This window comes from Trematomus bernacchii, unplaced genomic scaffold (genome assembly GCF_902827165.1).
Source record: "Trematomus bernacchii unplaced genomic scaffold, fTreBer1.1, whole genome shotgun sequence".
NCBI lineage: Eukaryota > Metazoa > Chordata > Actinopteri > Perciformes > Nototheniidae > Trematomus > Trematomus bernacchii.
In genome coordinates, this window is record NW_022987638.1 from 951471 (window position 1) to 967934 (window position 16464).

The following is a 16464-nucleotide window of genomic DNA, read 5'->3' on the forward strand; positions in this document are numbered from 1 at the left end:
AGGTCAGTGAGGGTGGAGGTAATAGAAGTTTGATCAACCAACTAAAGCACTCTTTCAAGAAGAGATTGAAGGGCCATCTACTAATGACCATGTACCCTTGTGAGCTGTGATCCCTAATTTAATTTGATCTCATGCTTTGTACTGGTGGGTGTCTTGTGCACTCATCCTTGGCTGAGATTGATGTTGTAAGTGGATGAGATTGTTGATGATGGTGGAAATTGTTGATGATATTGGTGATGTTGTTAATATTGTTAATGATGTCAGGAGTTATGCCTTGAATGTTTTTGTATTATTGTTGTATTGTTTTAAGTGTCGGACCCCAGGAAGAGTAGCTTTTGTCAAGAGCAAAAGCTAATGGGGATCCTTAATAAACATAAACATAAACACTCCATAATGGTGGAGGTGAGTGCTTCTGAGCAGTGGTCATTCAGGCAGAGAGTGGTGGACTTCTTGAAACATGTGGGGACTACAGACTGAAGCTGCCAGATGTTCTGCACACACCTCGGTCGTGATGCCATCAGGTCCAGGTGCCTTGTGTAGAAATCCTTTTGAAACATCTGAACACATCTGCTCTGGATAGTATAAGTAGGCAGGTTTTCCTTGGCCTGGCCGGTGCATCCTAAGCCATTGTTGATTTCAAACCGTGCATAGAAGGTTAATTTTGGAGAGATGGTTCTTAGTCCAGACCACATGTTTCTGTTTATGGAGCTGTGCTGTCAGACTCCTTGTCTCTGTATTGTCCCTTAGAACATCTACGAGCTCTCTGGATTATGCACATGGATTTCCAAATGACTCAGTTTGTAGGAATCAGTTTGTGCTTTAACTTTGGCAAATACTTTCTCTGGTCATGTGAGGAGTGCCCGTAAAGGTAGCAGAATAACTGTGGATGTGGGAAGGGGTCAATAGAGAATGCATAAGTACGTATGTATGCATAAGGTCAAACATGTTGTGCTATGACCTTTCTAACAATAAGAGTTAAAAAGATACAACTGGCTGAAATTATCAAATAAAATACTGTTTGTATGTGTCATGATGTGTCATGATGAAGGACAAGGGAAAGTCGGAAGAATATCACTCTATTCATTGTAATCTCTGGAGAACCTAGGTCAATCTTGAATGTTGGAATAAGGCTTTATATGACTGAATTAATTGGAATAAAAACAATTGGCTATATCAAGCATATACAAATACACTGCTCAAAACACTTTTTAATCAAAGAATAGCATTAAGTAAATTCAACTTCTGGGACATTGTTCTGGTCAGTTAAAGGTGGGGTAGGTAAGTTTGAGAAACCGGCTCGAGATACACTTTTTGTTATATTCCATGGAATGCTCTTAACATCCCGATAGCAATGAATATCTTAAGTGCTTTGACAAAAAATCCATGCAAAATGTCATCTGTGGAAGCCGTAGTACTGTAAAAAGCACGACCAATTATTTTAGCCGGCCCGGCTAAAATAACTGGATGGCCTACCTGCCTGTCAGCCTTCCGTCTGTGCACAAACTTATCTCGTGCCCTCATTGGTCATGTGCGTGTTCGTGTGTGTTGGAGGAGGGGCTCTATAAGGAAGTGGCAGATTTTCTCCGGTTGTGTATTTTCAAATTCTAGCGATCTCGAGCCGGTTTCTCAAACTTACCTACCCCACCTTTAAGTAGAAGATGGGGTTGTTAATCAGTTGAAGCTTCTTTGATGTTAATGAAATTAACAACCGGTGCACAAGAGGGGCAACAATGAGACAACCCCCAAAACAGGAATGGTTTTCCAGGTCCGGCAGTGAGCAAGGCAGTCTTACTCATCCAAGATGGCACATAAATACGTGACATTGCCCTAAGGTTTGCTGTGTCTCCCAGCACAGTCTCAAGCCCATGGAAGAGATTCCAGGAGACAGGCAGGTACTCTAGGAGAGCTGGACAGGGCCGTAGAAGGTCCTCAACCCATCAGCAGGACTGGTATTTGCTCCTCTGTGCAAGGAGGAACAGGATGAGCACTGCCAGAGCCCTACAAAATGACCTCAAGCAGGCCACTGGTGTGAATGGCCTGTACCATAGTTTAATATGACCGCTTTGGTGGTGGTGGTTTAGTGATGGTCTGGGGAGGCATATCCATGGAGGGACGTACAGGCATCTACAGGCTAGTCAACGGCACCCTGACTGCCATTAGGTATCGAGATTAAATCCTTGGACCAATTGTCAGACCCTACGCTGGTGCAGTGAGTCCTGGGTTCCTCCTGGTGCACTACAATGCACGGCCTCATGTTGCGAGAGTATGCAGGCAGCAGGAGGATGAAGGATTTTATACCATTGACTGTACCCCACGCTCGCCTGACCTAATTCCAATAGAACACCTCTGGGACATTACGTTTCGGTCCATCCGATGCCTGCCAGGTTGCATCTCAGACTGTCCAGGAGCTCAGTGATGCCCTGGTCCAGATCTGGGAGGCGATACTCCATGACACCATCCGTCGTCTCATAGGAGCATGGTGGGGGTAATACACAGCACTGAAAATAATTTGTCAAGCTGCTTGTTGGCTGTGTTTGTCCTTAACCTTGGAAGGAGGCCCTCAAAGATACTGAAATGAAGAGCTGTGGATGCATTGAGGAACTTTTGGTTTCACATTGGGGGAAAGTCCTATTTGATTCCTGATGTGTCATTATTAGAGAGATAGAATATTGTGAAGAATATCATTATGTTGGCATCTTAAAAAAATGTAAATTATATTTTCCGTCCAAAAAAAACCCATTACTTATAGTGAAAACCACCCTTGAATGATGGGATAGTAGACAAAAAGATTTAGGAATCCAAACTATAACATATAATAAGTACCCTGTATCAAGACTGATGCAAAACAAGTGAAACTTGACCTTTTTAGAGAGGTTTAGAAAAAAAAAAACACTTCTGGGGTCATTTGGGTGTATTTGCCATATCTCTGGAACCCATCGGTCGATTTTGATGATTGACACCACTTTTGAACCGTTAGAGCCAATAGAATTCGAGAGGGAATTCCTAAATCCATCTAAACATTACCATTGGTGAATGAGTGATGCACAGCCAGCAAGCCCAAAACCGGAAGCTCTCATACACTCTCGTAGCTCTCATAGCAGCTATATATGAAAACTACGCTTATTGACATAAATGTTATGATGGATTATCAGTAATCATTTCAAAGTGACACAAGGGGCGTTCACACCAAGTACTTTTCCCACAGTAGTTCATGAGAACTTTACTTCATGAGAGCTCTTTTAGTTCTGATGAACTAAAGCAGATCGCGTTCACACCAAAATGAGTTCCTGGGGGTGGATTAGGCAAATGAGCCGCTGACGTCACTTCTTCTTCTGCTTTGGGTTTACTGGCAGGCCGCAAACAACTTCACGGCGAGTACAGTAGGTGGCGGGATGCACCTTAAAGTTGCAATTCGTCAAAAAACCGAGAGAAGAAGAAAAAAAAAAACTTCCGCTTCCGCTGTATGCTTCTGTTTACCTTCCGACCTCAGACACGGTATGGAGTTGACGTTTTGGTGCTCGTGTTATACAGCTTCGTAACGGAGTTATTTAAGCTAATAACTCAGCCACAAATACAAATACAGATCGACCATTCAAATGCAATAGAAATGCTGAGTCGGAGGCGGTTAAGAAGCCTTAACAAAAGGATTGGACGACGAAAAGCACACGCTATGGACATGTTTCGCCGTAGGACAGCTGAGGACCGTTATCACGCCCAAAAAACAGCAATGGTACGTTCATTAAATCACATTAATACTATCTAATGTAGGATTTATGGAGTTATGTAGGGCTAATTTGTGTCTTTGTATGTGTTCCAGATATGCGAATACTACGGGACGCGTTGTGTCCCGCGCTCTCTCTGGGTGAACAATAGAACATCGGCCTGGTGGGAGAAGGTGGTACCAATGTGCAGTGGATCGAAGATTTCCGAATGTCCAAGGGCTCTTTTCAACTCCTCTGTATTCGCCTGGAAGCAACGTTGGGGAGACGCAACCTAAAAAAATCGCCTGGAAATTGTAAATTGACAATAAAGCTGATCTTTTGTACAGTGCATTTGGTTCTCTCTTTTATTTACCACAGTCAACAGACACAATTACAATAGTGCAGACACACCTTAGTGCAAAGATTAAATGTCAGTATCAAAACAGTACTCATACTGTATATTTGTATATTAATGAGTATATTATGTTAAATGTGTGTTAAAGACAATGGGATGAGGTTGAAAGTTCTTTAAAAAGCTTTTGTATACCATCTTTACTGTGATAAATACATACATGTTAAGCATACACACCTGAAGAACTACGTTACACACACACAGGTTAGTCTGTGTACCGCTGCACTGCTGCTGGTTTAAACAAAGACAATCATGATGCTAGTGCCGTGCATGTAGGTTCTCTTTTATTTATCAGCAGCAGATCAATAAGTGTCAGTAGTATCAAAACAATATAATAACAGTGGCAATATATATATATATATATAATAACAATAGGTAGGCTCAGCAGCAGACAAGTGCAAAATTAGGTGTCAGTATTAATAACAGTGGCATATATATATAATCACAATAATACAAAATTAACTGTCCCAGGTGTAGGCAATTTGGGGTGAAGTGTCTTGCCCAGGGACACAACGACATCCTGACTGCAGTGGGGTTTGAACCTGTGCTCCCCTGATCCGAACACCAACGCACCAGACCACTGCACCACACGCCTCCCAACAAGTCATTGTACAGTTTATCAACGACAACAAGTTTTTCTTAATTTTTGTATTGAAGGCCTGTTGGATTTAATCAGCTCGCTTAGCACTGCCAGAAGCCCAGCCTGAAAGGTATTTTGTTGCTCCACCTGGCACCATGAGCGGCTGGTCGTCCGATTCCTGGGCCTTGTGTGAATGCAGCAGCCGTTTGTCGTGCATCTCCTTGGCACGCAGGTCCTCATTCTCCTTGCTGACCATGGCACGGCGGTCCATCGCCATGATGGTGTCAAGGAAGCTGTCATCGCGTGCCCACTTTCCTAAGGTGAAATATGCAAGATACAAGATCAGTTTAATCGCAACAACGAGACAACATTGTCCAACATTGGACATGGTGCAGGCAGGGACAGTGTACAACATTTATTGTTTTGTGCTTAATGTATGCTTGAACTTTGTTTTATAGGGATTAGTGGACATCAGTTAGATGTGTAACCTTCTTTCAAGGCCAGAGTAGTTACAGTGTAAGTGGATTGACATCTAACATAACATGGCTGAGTACAATTATAACAATCAATAAAAAAAAGGAAAAATAAATAGAATTTCAATTACATTTCTACTTAAATGTGCAACAATATTAGAACATCAGTCTTTGTGGCATGCAGGTAATCAACTGTTTAAGCTTTTACCATTAACATGTAGAATGAATGTTGCAAATTACTTGAAATTATAGCAACTAGGTAGCATTATGTCCAGCTAGCATGCTAATTGCTAACGCAGGGTTGCCAACTCTCACGCATCTGGCGTGTGACACACGCTTTCACTCTCAATCTCACGCTCTCACGCTGCCCAAACTATTCTCACGCCAAAAACAAGAATACGAAGACTAGAAACGGTTTTGAAAACTTTTGTCACGTAGTGATCGTCTTCTCAATAGAACATCTTTGATAATGTCTTCTGGCCAATCAGAATCACGATAACGGCGTGGTGTTGTTGCAGGAAGTCCCGACGGAGAATACTTTTGCGGTAGTACATCTCTATACATCGATACAACATTACGTGTTGATAGAAATCAACACGTAATGAAATAAGACCCCACGGTTTGATGATTGATAGGTGTGTGGGCTGTCTTTCATTTTGACACACAGAACAATGGGGGCTATCCACCCTTATCCACAATGTAAAGTAATTCACACAGCCTCTTCCCTCTTCTCTCTGTGAGGAGCAGCACTGCTGCAGCAGGTTCAGCTTTCAGAACAAAGTAACAAAAAACTAATATGGCATTAATTTTTTTAAATGTGTAGTAATAGATTTATTTATTTTTCTTCTCAAGAGAGTACCAGAATGTGTATTTTATGTTAGTATTTAAAAAAATCTCCAGGGGGAGAATCCCCCCAGACCCCCCTGCAGGAGTTGGGTTTTCAGCATGTCAACTCTTTGACCTGTGGGGAAATTGCAGGATTGGCTCCAGGTCGCCCTTTTTATTTACTACAAGACAAATGTGCCTTTTTATTTCATACAGTTCAATTTGGATTGAGACAGGGAAATAATCTAAACCTCACGCGTGGCGTTTCACTGTCGGGGGGAGCGTGTATGTAATTACATTGCAAATACTGACTTGAGCCCCACCACTGTATGGGTTAGCCCTACCATAGATTACGCAACAAAAATACTCTGGAGCGCATGCTCAGATCTAAGATCCAGTAGAAATGATAAAAAAGTAAAAGTCTGCTGCTTATTGTTCTACTAGGCCAAAATAGAGTCAAAGAGTATATGAGAGTGAGAGTGTGTTAATTAATATATTTGGCAGTTTGGAGTAAGTCTGTAGATTTGTGTGTGTGTGTGTGTGTTTCATGTATAGGCCTCTCACGATAATTAATTTTGTTGGATACATTTTCCCGGAAATTATTGCGATAAACGATAATATTGTCGGCACCGTTGTATGACCATTTTAGACCACTGACATAATGATAATATATAATAATAATTCAAGTACATCCTTTCAAACTGCTAGTCACATCCTCATGTAAATGGCAATTTATCGAGGTCAGAAAAGTTATCGAGTTCATTTTTATTTATCGTACGATAAGTCAATTGATTGCTTATCGCGACAGGCACACAATAAAACAGTGGAAACAAACATGTTTGACTTTCATTAGTGAATGAAACTGTGTGCCCTTTATAGTCTGTGTCCATTATTGTGTATTTGTATATATTGTATATATATCCTATATATATGCTAAGGTCCCGCTGCTGACACGATAGCAGTCATTTCGTGCGCATATGTGTAATTAAACCGAATTAAACCCATGATATCAAAATCTCACTCCAGCCAGGTACCCAAAGTTGGCAACCCTGTGCTAACGTTATATTATCGTTTTATCCCGGAGGGGAAAACTAGTTTCTAATCCTGAGAAACACCTCGCCTGAAACACACGATTAGTGCCATGAGTTAGTGAAGCAAATTACAGAACATTGCACACTTATTCACAAGTCAAAACGTGTTCATAGCGGGGACGGCTGATAATAGCTAGCTAGCTAGATGTTGTTAGCCAGCTTGGACCTATTATAGCAAGTTCTAGCATGGCTAGCTCGATCTACTGAGCAAATAAAAGTACATCTAAGACCAGTATTGTGCAGATTAAAACAGTGCAGTGCATGTATTTTATTTTACCTTCGTAGTCGTCCCGACATGACTTTGCCAGGTCTGCTAACTTTGCTGAGCCACGGAAACTGCATTCAGTAGAAGCTTCTGAATGCGGCGCTTCGCGTCCTCCGAGTAAATCGGCAGAAGCGCCGACACATCCTCATCACTCCACCGCTCCGATGATTTATTTAGTGTTGCTATAATAACTGCTTTCACAAAAGTAATCTCTTCGGGTGCGCTGGCCGAAGCGAGCAAATACAATGGCCGCTTACAAAAAAAGATTCAGAGTCAAACGGGCGTGGTTTGCATTCCGCACAGCCAATCAGACATACGAACTATTTTCTCCCACGACAGTCCCTGCTCTCTAGCAGGGACTGAAAAGCGGGTCGGACGAACTAATTTGAACTACTTTAGTTCCTGGGGCTTTTTGGTGTGAATGCAAATATATCGTATTTCTGATTAACTATTGTGGAAAAAGTACTCCAAAGTACTCCGGTGCGCCTACAGAGACATTGGATTAACCTCAGCAGCGTTTTTATGCGTTTTAATGCCATTGAACACAACTTTTGATCAGAAAACAGCAAAGGTAAGACGTATTTGCCATTTTGGCCCCGTAAAGCTAAGTTGTGTGTTGTCTGGTTTTGCCTTCGCTGCCCTGAGTTATGGTTGCACAGTGATGATACTTATACCATTGGAATCTCAGCGTTCATATGATATCTTGTTTGTGCAGATCCGATGAAGTATAACATATTTATACCGTGAGTTATGTGCTAAATGTGTTAGCACTCTTTCGCTTAGTGCTAATGCAGACGCTTGGCGTTATAGTTGTGTTTTGTTTCGGTAAAAAAAGCCCGCGATCTTCACTCTCTCCCGACCCTGTGTACTTCTTTGCACTGAGCCAGTTGCTCAAACAGACAAGCCTGTTTACAGTTGTCGGCGAAATGCTGCTCCCCCCCCCCCCCCAGCAAGCGAGCGACAGGAGCGGGGCTGTCAGCATCAGCTGTGTGCTTGGCTTGCCGTTTAACACACCTTGTCTTGTATCCAGTGCTTGAATTGGAATAAAAAAGGTGCCAGTACTCTAAGTCAGCAACTGTTTCAAGTCAATTTATTTATACAGCCCAAAAACAAGTATTTGGCTCAAAGTCATAGTATATCCTATAATGCTGGTGGGTTTGTCTCTTTACTGTATATTTTAGAAAGGCTCACTGTACTTAAACAAAATGACTCAGGGTGCATCTGAGATTAGAGGGGGTGCAGTGGTAAAGTGCTATTTTTATAAGTGGGGAGTGGACCTGACACCCTCTAGGGGGGTCCGGGGGCATGCTCCCCCGGGAAGATTTTTTTTTAAATATTGAAGTTAAATGCATCAATCTGGTGCACTTTGAGAGCAAAATGAAGAGATGGATACCTCTCAACATCCATATGAAACAGAACTGTAAACAGATTTACTTTTTCTTTATGGATATAAAAGAAAGTAAAGCCTGACTCCTACTGGCGGCTGGTTAAATGACTCCTCGTCCCTGAGTACACTCATCTTTCAGCAGGAAAGGAGAGAGGGAATCAATGGAGCTGCCAGGGAGGACACAGGGGAATCCAGACGGTGGTTTATGGGATGCAGAACTTGGAGCAGGAGGCTCAAGAAGGCTCCCCGTCAGACACAATTTCTAACACAGGCACAGCATTTTCTGTATTTGCAGTCAACTCCTTGTCTGGCGACAACCGCTGTCTTTTCGGACTAATATGCCCAGCGTACCTAGATGCGTCCTGAGATGTCGCCGGCCGCATCTCATGACGCATCTAGGTACGCTGGGCATATTTGTTGTCATGCGTCATGACGTGCCGGCGGCTGAGTACCGGCATCTCACTGAGTACCGGCACCTTGTCGGTACTTAGTGAGATGTGAGAAGTGCCGGTACCACATGGGTAAAAATCCAGTGCCAGTACTGCGTACCGGTGAGTACCGGCCCAATTCAAGCACTGCTTGTATCCATATATCTCTCGCTAGAATCTCCCACCATCCAACCAACAACAACAACAACGTCAAGCCTTTGCGCTCTGAAACTACGGGGCGGCCGAGGAGAAATACACATGCGTTAATCGCACGTTAAAATAATTGGTGGCGTTAACAAAATATTGCGTTATTAACGCGTTAACTTGACAGCCTAATTATTATATATAATATGTAGGTATATAATATTTTTTGATCTCTTAATCTATGCTTTGTGTCCTTTCCTTCACACAGGTACACCCACAGGGCCCCATTCTGACGGCCATTTTGGCTGCACTGGTTAGCTGTTAGAGGCTGGTGACAGCAGAGGGTGGAGTGAATAGTCAAAAAAACTATTTTTATGAAAAGATAAGAGTCTCCGGTACATATAAATGACATGTTTTGGTGATTGGAACACTGATGCGCCGTTGAAGATGGCCGCATCGTCTTTGTGCTCCTCTCCAACTTTGCCCCTTTCGTATTTTGTACATATTTATTTTACTTTTAACATGGTTCGCAACATGCAAGCCGACCGCACCTACTCTGCCATACAATATAGCAGAGAGGAACTTCTTCAATTGCGAAACTTCGTGGACAATAATAACCCTCCGACAGACAATGGAGATTCGCCATGGCTACCTGTTGCTGTTCTACCTGAGAGACGCAAGAAGAAGACAAAGCGTGGGTGCCGGGCCGGGCTGCTGGTCAGACTGAGGAAACGAGAGAATCGACCCCCTCTTCCGAGTATTCTTCTGGCTAATGTTCAATCCATTGAAAATAAGCTAGATGAACTCAGAAGTCGGATTGCTTTTCAACGGGACATTAAGAACTGTAACGTGTTAATTCTCACTGAGACTTGGCTCAACCCCGCTATCCCGGACTCCGCCATTGTTCCTGTCGGATTCTCAATTTTTCGTCAGGACCGGACTGCTAACTCGGGGAAAAGTAAGGGAGGCGGTGTGTGTGTGTAATGACTAATAACAACTGGTGCACAGATGTGAAGATTATTTCTTCGGACTGTTCCGCTCATCTAGAGCACCTCATGATCTCATGCCGGACCTTTCATCTGCCGAGGGAATTCACATCTGTTGTGATAACAGCAGTGTATATCCCGCCGCAGTCGCTCGCCGACAACAACACGGCACTCGATCAGCTGTTTGGGATTATTGATAAGACCGAGACTTCACGACCAGATGCGGCGTTCGTTGTGGCCGGAGATTTCAACACCGCCAACATGAAGAAGTTCTTGCCAAAATATTACCAACACATCAGCTGCCCGACGCGCGGGGGAAACATACTGGACCATGTTTATTCCCCTTTTCGAAATAGATATAAGGCTCTCCCTCGCCCTCCCTTCGGCAAATCAGACCACATCTCACTGCTGCTGCTGCCTGCTTACAAGCAGAAACTTAAAAGGGACAGACCGGTAACAAGGACAGTACAGCGATGGAGCGAGGAGTCAGATGCTGCACTGCAGGATTGCTTTGCATCTACGGATTGGAGTGTGTTTGAGGACAATACCATCAACACACACACGGACACTGTCATATGCTACATTGGGAAATGCATCGATGACGTGGTACCGAAGGTTTGTGTACGAACATTCCCAAATCAAAAGCCCTGGATAAACTGCGAGGTGCGCGGCAAGCTGAAGGCGCGCAGTATCGCGCACAGAGCTGGAGATTTGGAGGAGTACAGGAAATCTAGGTATGATCTCCGGAGAGCAATTAACAATGCAAAGAGACAGTACAAAGAGAAGGTGGAATCTGACTTCAAAGGCTGTAACACCAGGAATATGTGGGCGGGACTAAGAACAATGACAGACTACAAAGGAGCAGCGGGGGGTGCTGCGGGAGTGTCTGCGTGCGCATCTCTCCCAGATGAGCTGAACATTTTTTTTGCACGCTTTGAGAGCAGCCAGGCTGTGGAGGTACAGAGGGACCAGGAGCTACACTGCCCTTTTGTTTTAAACAGGGCAGATGTGTGTAAATCCTTTAAAAGGGTTAACCCACACAAGGCTCCTGGACCTGATGGCATCCCTGGCCGTGTTCTCAGGGTGTGTGCAGTTCAGCTGGCAGAGGTGTTCACAGACATCTTCAACAGGTCCCTGTTGCAGTCTGTAGTCCCCACATGCTTCAAACACTCCACTATCGTTCCTGTCCCGAAAAAGACAATAATCACCTGCCCCAACGACTACCGCCCAGTAGCACTCACCTCCATCATAATGAAGTGCTTTGAGCGGTTAGTCAAATCATTCATCACCTCCTCCCTCCCTGACTCTCTGGACCCCCTGCAGTTTGCCTACAGAGCAAACAGGTCCACAGACGACGCCATAGCCCTCACCATCCACACTGCCCTCTCACACCTGGACCCAAAGAACAGGAACACATATGTGAGAATGCTGTTCATTGACTACAGTTCAGCATTCAATACCATTGTGCCCTCCAAGCTGGCCATCAAGCTCAGAGACCTCGGGCTCAACAGCGCCCTCTGTGACTGGATCCTGAACTTCTTGACGGGCAGACCCCAGGCAGTGCGGGTGGGAAACATCACATCCTCCACCCTGATTCTCAACACCGGTGCCCCTCAAGGCTGCGTGCTCAGCCCTCTCCTCTGCTCCCTGTTCACTCACGACTGCGTGGCCACACACAGCTCCAACACCATCGTGAAGTTTGCTGATGACACGACCGTCATCGGCCAGATCACAGACGATGATGAGACGGCGTACAGAGAGGAGGTCGAAAACCTGACATCTTGGTGCCAGGATAACAACCTCCATCTCGACATCAGCAAAACAAAGGAGCTGATTGTGGATTACAGGAAGCAGCAGAGAGAGGGACACGCCCCCATCGCCATCAATGGGACTACGGTGGAGAGAGTCAGCAGCTTCAGGTTCCTTGGGGTCCACATCACTGAGGACCTGACATGGACTCTTCACACCACCACCATCACCAAGAAAGCTCGACAGCGGCTCTTCTTCCTCCGCAGGCTGAGGAGGTTCAAAATGGACTCCAGGATACTCTGCAACTTCTACAGGTGCACGATAGAGAGTATCCTGACTGGCAGCATCACGGCCTGGTATGGCAGCTGCACCGACCTCAATCGTAAGGCTTTACAGAGGGTGGTGAAAACTGCACAGCACATCACCAGGACGGAGCTGCCATCCATGGAGGACCTTTACTCCCAGCGGCTCAGGAAGAAATCACTACGGATTATCAAAGACCCCCATCACCCCAGCCACAAACTGTTCTTTCTGTTGCCGTCTGGCAGACGTTACCGCAGCATCCGGCAAAGACAAGAAGATTCGGAGACAGTTGCTTCCCGCGGGCAGTGAGACTGTTAAACAATTGAACTGCTGAAACAACTTCAAAACATTCATCTGCTACTCAGTAATATGTATCTAATATCTAATATATATCATTCCAATAACTTGTATATAGACTCGTACTGCACTATTCCACATGCTCACTTTATTTTATAGCTATTTTTCTTTTTGTATTGCTCTTGCTATCTGTATTGTTATTATGTTGCATTGTTGGAGAAGCCTGTGACATAAGATTTTCAACAACATAATTACTCTGTAGCTATGTCAGTTTGACAATAAAGAACCTTGAACCTTGGACTCTTTAGTTTAAAAATGACAGAAAAGCATAAACATACCTTTTGCATTTTAAATGTCCTATTCCATTTCCGCCTATGATTTATGTGTGTTAATATTACAAAGATGGTAAAAGGTATTGATATAATCTTTGCTTTAATATATGCCTTACCTCTCTGTGAACATTTAGGCCAAATTTGGTGACATCCTGATCATTATTTCCAGAGATACATGGGATAAGGCCAACACGGCCCCCTTCAGAGGAGCCTAGATGTTCACTATTTTCGGTTATGGGAAAGTTCCAAACATTAACCAAAAATAATAATTTTGCAGTTAAATATTTGTATACAACCATCCGTTTCATAAACTAGACATATTAAAGTAATGAAAAAAGATGGTTGTGCTTTGTTCTACCTCGGGTAGGGGTATCTCGATAACTAAAGCCTTTTTGGGGGGTTTGTTCCTCTACTATAGCTGGTCTTTGCTTCAACATTTTATCCACTTGTCACTTCTCAACCTTTACAATACCACTGATACCACTATATATACGCACACAGATGATGTGGTTTCATAGAAGAACATCTTTATAATTATAATCAACAAACATCATTTTTTAAAATCATAATGCCTATCACACTAACAAATAAAACACATCAAATACAGATGAATAAAATAGAAATACTAGTACATTTGTTGAAAAACTTTCATTGAGCGCAGGTGTGCATTACCTGTGCATTAGCTGTTGTGTTCGAGGACTGGTGAACCAGAGCGGACTCGCTCAGCTCGTAGCGAACATTGGGGATCTTTGTTGGAGTGAAGCTGTTAACAGTCAAAACAAAGTGTGGAAACTGAATGGGCTTAGATATGTCTCATAATTATTTGTGTGAACATAAAAATAATTTGTGTGTAAATATGTGATTTGTAAATTTAAAACACCATCCACAAATGCATTTAAAACATTCGCAAACTCACAAATAAATGTGCAAATGTAAAACGGATCTGCAAATAGGCTAAATATTTTCACAAATAAAAAAAGATCTTTGAATATCTCTTTAACATTTACAACTTTCGATCAGGCATTTGTAAATCCATTTTGTATTTGTCGACCAAAAATGCGCTTGTGGATCTCACATTTCTGCTTGTGGATCTCAAATCTCTGCTTGTGGATCTCAAATCTCTGCTTGTGGATCGTCTTTTTACACACACAGAGTTTTGAGACAAACTTCCCGCCGATCTCGGCTAAAATCTACTCGTGTCACTCGGTTATTTTCGGAAACCACGTTGGCCTGCTGATGACGACATTTCCGCATGGTTTTCAAAGTAAGAGCATGATGGTTTGTTTAATGCGCTGTTTTTTTAATGAACAGCGGAACGTTAGATGCATTCTTTATCACCATCATCATCATGTTATAGTGATACAGTTAGTTTGTGTCAGTTTATTGGTTCAACTTTCTTGAACTTTCATCTATCTATCTATATATCCATCTATCTATCTATCCGCCTGCCTGCCTGCCTGCCTGCCTGCCTATAGATAGATAGATAGATAGATAGATAGATAGATAGGCGGCGCCAGAGATTTTCTGTTGGGGCTGCTGTGGGGTAACTTGCCGCTTCATAGAGGTTGCTCAAACATGTAGGGTTTCCCATTAATGTAGCTATGGGCTTCAGTGGAATTTTCTACTGCAACACTCCCCACACGCACATACAGATGGAGCGTCTTATTTTGGACAGATTGAAACGCGAGGGTCGTGATTGGCTCGTGCACGTTCCGTGATCGGCCCGAGATCGGCCCGTGAAGAAGAGCCGGCCCCCAGTCTGACTTGATACCGCCCCCGTGATAAATAAATGTAATTATTGTGAAGCCAGCTGCAATGGATCATTGATCCACCAGGGGGTGCAGTGGGGTTCCACACTGGAGTCATGTGAAATCAACTTCTTTGTTGTTAAGATCCATATGTCACGGATAGGATCATAGTCTGTGCTAAATAAGACATGTAATCATTTACAAACCATCACCATGTTGTTATTTAATAAAATAATGTTGTTTAGTCGAAAAAAACGAACGAGCCGGCTCTCCCGATTTTTAATCCTAATTTAATCATCATCATTGATGTTTATGTTCGCCGAATTGACATGAAATCACTGACAAATATGAATATTCTGTATTCAACTTCATTGAAACGATCAGGATGGGTGTTATTTTTCCCCACAATGACCAAGTCGCTGCAAATTATCCCGTTTATTACATGGCCACATTCTCAACAAAGTAACGTAACGAAACATTCTGTATTCCTTGCTTACTTCCTTAAACCTTTTCTCCTCCTTATCTCTTTCATGACTTTTTATTTAATGCTTTATAACAGCTGGAATAGTTCGTTTAGAACAGGCACCTCACTCGCAATCTGCTCCTCCGCAACGCCTCCCACCTACCTCCGGCTGAAATTATGAATGTACAGTAAGGCATAGTAATCAGAGACTCAACATCTCCAGGTGGCGCGGCACTGCTGCGACCCGGGCTCCTGTCGTGTGCTGCAGTTTTGTGTATTTATGTCTGGTTAAACGTTTCATCCTTGATTTAAACCACACGCTTTAATCAAGAGACTGTGTGTGTGTATGTTGGAACAATGACGACCCTTGCAAAACTTCTTCTGGCACTCTTTATCCTTGAACTTTTTCAACCATGCCAAACATTACGGGGAGGAAACAACTTGGCCCTGTCATACACCAGAGACGCACTGCTGGCCCTCCGTGCTGCGGGAAGCTTCCCACCCCCCGACCTGCCGGAGGACATACGATCTACAGCTCCGAGGAGACGTCTCCGTAGGAGGGGAGGAGTACGGCAGCGCCTCAGACGGAGAGGCAACAGGCCGCCTTTACCCTCCATGATACTCAGTAATGTGAGGTCGCTACGGAGGAAAATGGAAGAGCTGCGGATCAACGCTACAGCCTGTTTCGAGTACCGTGAGTCGTCTATTATGGTGTTTTGTGAGACATGGCTTCATCAGGATATTCCCGACTCTTTGTGTGAACTGGAGGGGTTTTCACTCATCCGCTCGGACAGGAGTGAAACGTCGGGGAAAGGCAAAGGTGGGGGCATCTGTGTATTTATCAATGACAAGTGGTGCAGACAACACACTTTGCGTAAGACTATCTGCAGCCCCGACGTTGAACTTATGTGCTTGAGCCTAAGACCCCTGTACCTGCCTAGAGAGTTTGGGAATATCATTCTCTGCACTGTTTATATTCCACCCAGCGGGAATGCAGCAAGTGCAGCAGCTCAAATCACTGACTGTGTTTACCAGCAGCTACTACACACTCCTGACGCTCCGGTTTTTATTCTAGGGGACTTTAATCATTGCAAACTTGAACTGTCACTACCCGGTTTTCAACAATACGTTACATGTGAGACCCGGGGAGATACAATTCTAGACAAATGTTACGGAAATGTGAACAACGCATATGTGAGTAGAGCCAAACCCCCGCTTTCGAACTCGGACCATAACACTGTTCACCTCATACCTACCTACAAAACGGTTCTCAAGCGTAG